Here is a 6,567-nt window from a genome sequence, read left to right as displayed (position 1 = left end):
ATTATGTTTTTTTAAGTGTATAGTCACATGAAACTAAGAATCGTGATTTCGTTAGCTTCGAGTGAGCTCTTCATATCTACATAGGGAGCGGGTCCTCTTCACGGAGTCCGCCATGTTGCTCCGCTATGTTTCTACAGTAGCACAGAAAGGACAAACCAAACATTTGCTCTAGAGAGAGCCTTTCGCGATTTTACATTTAAGTAACATGCTGTATTTGGTGGCATGAATGCACCTGACGGCTACTTTAGGTTCTTTTACATGCTTAGAAAGGGAGTAGTGAGTGGAGGGGTATTCAGTTGGTTGCAGTCTGCAACCACACTGCTAGATGCCACTAACTCCTGCACACTGATCCTTTAAGACCTTTGCAGAACTATGACAGGTACCTGTGAGCAAGTTGGCTAAAGGAGAGGTTCTTCTCCTTCTCCTTCCTCTGTTTGACTGGTCAGACTAATCAGCAGCAGTGATCAATACAATATTGAACAATGATTATATTGCAAACATAATTATATTCTGCTTCAGTCACATTAACACAAACACACACAGCTACACCTTTAATATCTGGGGTAACTATTTCTAGAGTTAATAGATTAAAAAGTTGGGCAACCCTTGAATTTAAAGGCTGTTAATTACATAGTAATGTGAAGAAATTACTAGGAAATAAAGTAAAATCAGTAAAATCAATATAATGACCAGTTGTAGAATTACCTGAAATTGCTGTCAAGTATTGGGTAATTACAGAGTAAAATTAAAGCAGAATAAAGAGGTTTGCTCTGTAATTATATGGGAATTAACAAACTGTATTAGTAGAATTACCTGAAATTACTGTAAAGTATTAGGTAATTACAGTAACAACTTGTCATAATATTGATTTTACTTTACTGTTATTTCGTGGCAATTTCTTCAAATTACTACATAATTAAAGCAGCAGTGGGTAGAAATGGAGCAAATATTATTAAAAAAATATGTTTTAATAAAACGGTCACTATATCCTGACAGTAGTGCATGAGACAGATAATCTGGGGAAAAAACATGTGCCTTTGTGTCCTCTGGTGCTCCTAATGGTATCTACAGGATTTCACAGACTGCTGCTCCGACTGCTGTCCGTGTGCAAACGATAACAATCATATAATTGATCTATGCACTCTGACCCCATGACACATGTTGAATGACAGCCCCCTCATTTGCATAATGAAGCAGAAATGCATATGAAATGTATAAAGAAAAGAAAAACAGAAATAAATAGGTTTGGAGGAATAAATATGAGGGAAAATGCAAAGGGAAAATCATGCAGAACTAAATAAATAAGTAAATACAAATATACATAAATTAATACATACAATTTAATAATGAATATATACATCTAAAATAAAAGGATAAATGCAAAAATAAATAGATAAAAATTAAATAAATAATCAGGAAAATTAAATACAAGAGTAGATAGGGGAATTAGTACAAAGTTAAATTAAAAAAGAAATATCAATTAATGTCACATTTTATCATTTTTTATATTTTTGGTACATTTAATGACATATTTATTTATCGACTCATTTATTTACTTTTGATTTTGGCAGGTTCTGTCCTCCATTTACACCTATACTGCTTCATAAAGATAATGTGGACAGAACTTAAATTAGAAATACATCAAAGCTTTGATTTTGAATCTTTTAAAGCAAGCAGATATTTGAGCATGAGAGTATAGTAGTAATAATTGTTCTGAAACATAAAAAACAATAACTTTAGGTTAATAGGTTTTAATGCACAAATCTTGATTCTCCAGTTGAATAAATAAAAATCAATCATTCATTTCTTTTTTTAATACTTATTTAGCGATCAATGTTGCTGAACAGGGTGGTTCCAAGGTTTGCTTACAGGATGTGAAAGATTAAATGAGACATCATTATGAAAACCAAGTAATCTTTTTTAACTTTACCTAAATGGTTTGGGGTGTCTTTATATTACCAATCATGTCAGATTAATTCATTAGGTTATGAGGACCCTGTACAATTTATAGGCGGCATCCTGCAACTGTCAAGTCTCTAATATCACAGTACAACCAAAATCACATCAAAATTAATCACATCGCATAACTGACCAAAAATGTCTTTGTAAAGTCATACAACCCAACATGCAAAAAGACAAGAAAAACTAAACAAACAAAATTTCTAGATTATTTTAATATTTTCTTTTTGCAGAGCACTTCAATGTCTTTCTCTGAACTGAAGAGGGTGATATTATGTCAATGATAAAATCATTTGCAGAAATAAATGGAATTTAACACAGACACATTACAAATATAATGAAAGTAAGATGGTTAACTAATAGTGTTATTTCTAAACCTTGATCTTGTACAATCTGCTTTTTTCTTGCATTATGCTGCAGTAGAAGATATGGAGGTGGATACAGCTGAAATCAAGGTAAGCTCAATAGGGCTCATGGTTATAGAACAGCATGCGTTTTCTAAAACTACCCATATTTATTTGAAATTTGGAAATGAGCATATTGTTTCACCTTGCTTTTATATTTTTGTATTCCTTTATTGAATTGGTGCACCACTGTGTGTTACTGAGTGATGGTATATTTATCTTTTTGCTGTTTTCAATTATTACTGAAATTATTCTTTATCTCAAATGCTCTAACCAGGTTAACTACTTTAAAGGTTATATAAAATCTCATGTTTTCTTAGCAGGACTCACAGAAGACTGGTGACAGCACAGGGGGAAAGTCTGAAATCAAGTCTGTATCATCTGCAACCAAGAAGAAAGGTAACATTTTAAGGAATATTTTAATGTAAGATAACCCCAAACTGTCAAAAATAGAGCTAATTATAGCTTTCAACATTCAAAAATAACTTGCAATGAACATTAGAAAAACATATTGGTTGATCAGTCCCTCTGGTTCATTGCTGTCCTTCAGGTACCTTAGATATGGATACGAGTGGGAACATGGATAAGGTAAGAAACTCCAAATTTAATACACAAGATCTTAAAGACTATTTACTTTATATCCCATTGTGTGATATTATCATTTTCTACATACAGTACATGTTTATTTATTTATTTACAGCAGTCAGCGGAGATTTCTGAAGAGATCAACAGGAACAAACAATATCAAAGAGAAGCTGAAACACTACTTGGCAGACTTCACCTTCAAGACAAACAACAACAGAAGTTGTCACCAGCAGATTTTCTTAAAGTAGGTCCACCTGTGAAACAGGACCATGACACATCTGAGAAAGATCTTGCTCTTACTTTTCTTCAGAGGTTGATGATGTTAAACTACAGAGCCAGATATATTCCTGTAAAACAAGACAGTCCTGAGGTGAGCCATTCAAATCCTGTTCCAGTGTTTGACACTGTTGACACAGATGACGATGACTTGGATGCTCTTTTTAACGCCAGTGTAGAGTTTGACCAATCAAAACTCAAGACTCATGTGCATCCAATGGATGTTCAAATGGCAGTATTTCACTGCTCAGACAGCTTCTTTAAGCAGAACATGATTACACAGCTGTCACAATGTCAGTACGCTTTACCTTTGCTTATTCCTGACCCAGTCAAAATGGATATTGGCTGTCCTCTGTGGACATTCAGACAAATAAGAAAAACATGGAAGATAACTGAAAACAAAGACACTTCAAACATTGTCACCATGAAGAGTATGCCCATCTGCAAAGCTGAGACACCCATGGTGTCATTTTCCCGCCTGGGTTCACTATCTCTGTCTAAATCTCAGCTGATGAACTCTTTGATCAACGACCGTCACAACACCTTCTTCCACAGAAACTGCCCAGGTAGCACCAAGTCTCGACATCTGATGGATGGTGTGGCAGAGATTGCCGGCAGCTCTAACAGCTACGAACGATCCCTCCCGCCTGCAGAGTGCCAAGCCGCCGTTAACAGATGCTCCAACCTCGACTCCCCTGTCTCGACTGCCATTTGTCTCTCACAATCAGCGTCTCTCGCGCCTGCAGTCAGGCACACCTGTTGTCCATTCAGTTCATCAGTCCATTCACATCACAGTATGTTATTTACAGTAAATATCACAAATAAAACGTGTTTTTTCTGATAAAAAAAAAAAGTACGAACGTAGGAAGATAACAAGTACTACTAACCCATCTTTGAGGTGGTTATGTCTTCAGCTCCAGTCTGATCTGGAGCTCACAGCTGATATGTTCCTGGTTTGTTTACATGATGTAACAAAAGTGCAGATTTAACGTATTCAGTGGACAGAGAGCGTTAGATGCACGATGCAGCGCTATAGTCAGACGCTTGCATCCAGTTAGGACACCGTGTTAGTTTATGACCTGTTTTTGTGGACATAACAGCGTGCGCTTAAGCGGCAGTATGTATACACCTCTCTGTCAGTTTATTTCTTTCATGAAACATGATAATGTTAAAGATACACTTAATAAAGGCTATATGAGGTGAAAAAAATGCCCCCCCCCCCTGTCAAAGCTGATAGCCCGTCCGCCCCTAACACAGCGTCGGCGTTAGGGGCGGGCCATGGGGGTCCAGGCCCGTCTAAAAAGGTCACTGTGCCCCCTCAGCTGAATTCTCTCCTGACAAAAAACTAAACTGAAATAACAGCTAAGCTATTAGTAAATTTAAGTCATTCAGTTTGGTAATGGAAGGACTTAACAATGCAATGCAAAATAAAGCACAAAACAGTGATAGTTTTGCATTTAAGAAACAACTAGGACATGTACTTGGGCTTGATTACATTGTTTTTATTGGAGTGTCCTAACTGGCTGCGAACAACACGGCGCTGCACAGCGCGGCGTGACGTTTTGTCTGAACTTCTATCGGATACACGGTTCCTATTTTTTCCTGTCACTCATATTGAGAGGAACGGCTGATTAGTTTCGATAAAATGAGCCGAGAAAATCGGGTCAGTCGTCCTGGATGTAAATGAAAATATTAACTTGATTACTGACACTTTCAGCACAGGCATTGACGCTCGCAGTTCTATGTAATAAAGTTCACTAGTGAAACTTTATTACGAGCTACCTGTCAAAAAATATAACAGCCACCTCACTAATGGTTCAAATAAAACACGAACACACAGCGCAAAGATACAACTATGGAAACTCTGGGAAATATGAGCCGTCACTACAATATTTCAGTAAGAAGCCTCGTTTTGATCCGCTCCGTTTGCGTGTTTGTTTTTTTTGTTTTTTTTTCAAACTAGCTCAATAGAAAAAAATGAGAGAAAGTAGACCTACAAACCGGGTGAATTAAAGCACAATTAGGACCAAGAGAGTAAAAAGCATCCTGTTCTCCTTTTACATCTTACTTTTTCTACCTGTTTGGATTATTCTGTTCAGTATTGTGGAATAAAACAATGGACTAATGTTACACTACAGCAGGCTGAGCAGAGACAACAACTGGTGAGTGAAACATCCACATTTAGTCTTCATGAACTTAAATTATAGTTATGAAGAAATCAGTCAGACTGTTAGATTAATGTGTTGTTTAACTCCCTGTTAACTGTATCTCGGCACCCGAGTGCGCGCACATTTTGACCCTGGCACAAGACGCAGGGCGTGCCTGAGCAGTTATCTGTAGCCTCCAGAACTTCCTCATTTCAAAACAGAAGCTAAAATAAAGTGGCAGCTGGCTGGAGAACATCACTAGATAACAACCTACTTGCTCTTGGCTATCGTATGTCATTTCCAGTAAATGTCACAAATAAAACGTGTGTTTTATGATAAAAAAAAAAGTAGGAACGTAGGAAGATAACAAGTACTACTAACCCATCTTTGAGGTGGTTACGTCTTCACAGCGTCGGCGACAGGGGCGGGCCATGGGGGTCCAGGCCCGTCCAAAAAGGTCACTGTGCCCCCTCAGCTGAATTCTCTCCTGACAAAAAACTAAACTGAAATAACAGCTAAGCTATTAGTAAATTTAAGTCATTCAGTTTGGTAATGGAAGGACTTAACAATGCAATGCAAAATAAAGCACAAAACAGTGATAGTTTTGCATTTAAGAAACAACTAGGACATGTACTTTGGCTTGATTACATTGTTTTTTATTGGAGTGTCCTAACTGGCTGCGAACAACACGGCGCTGCAAAGCGTGGCGTGACATTTTGTCTGAACTTCTATAGGATACACGGTTCCTATTTTGTCCTGTCACTCATATTGAGAGGAACGGCTGATTAGTTTAGATAAAATGAGCCGAGAAAACCGGGTCAGTCGTCCTGGATGTAAATGAAAATATTAACTTGATTACTGACACTTTCAGCACAGGCATTGACGCTCGCAGTTCTAAGCGTAGCATTCACTAGTGAAACTTTATTACGAACTACCTGTCAAAAAATATAACAGCCACCTCACTAATGGTTCAAATAAAACACGAACACACAGCGCAAAGATACAACTATGGAAACTCTGGGAAATATGAACCGTCACTACAATATTTCAGTAAGAAGAATCGTTTTGATCCGCTCCGTTTGCGTGTTTGTTTTTTTGTTTGTTTTTTCAATCTAGCTCAATAGAAAAAAATGAGAGAAAGTAGACCTACAAACCGAGTGAATTAAAGCACAATTAGGACCAAGAGAGTAAAAAGC

This window comes from Sebastes fasciatus, chromosome 13 (genome assembly GCF_043250625.1).
Source record: "Sebastes fasciatus isolate fSebFas1 chromosome 13, fSebFas1.pri, whole genome shotgun sequence".
Lineage (NCBI taxonomy): Eukaryota > Metazoa > Chordata > Actinopteri > Perciformes > Sebastidae > Sebastes > Sebastes fasciatus.
This window is presented reverse-complemented; position numbering follows the sequence as displayed.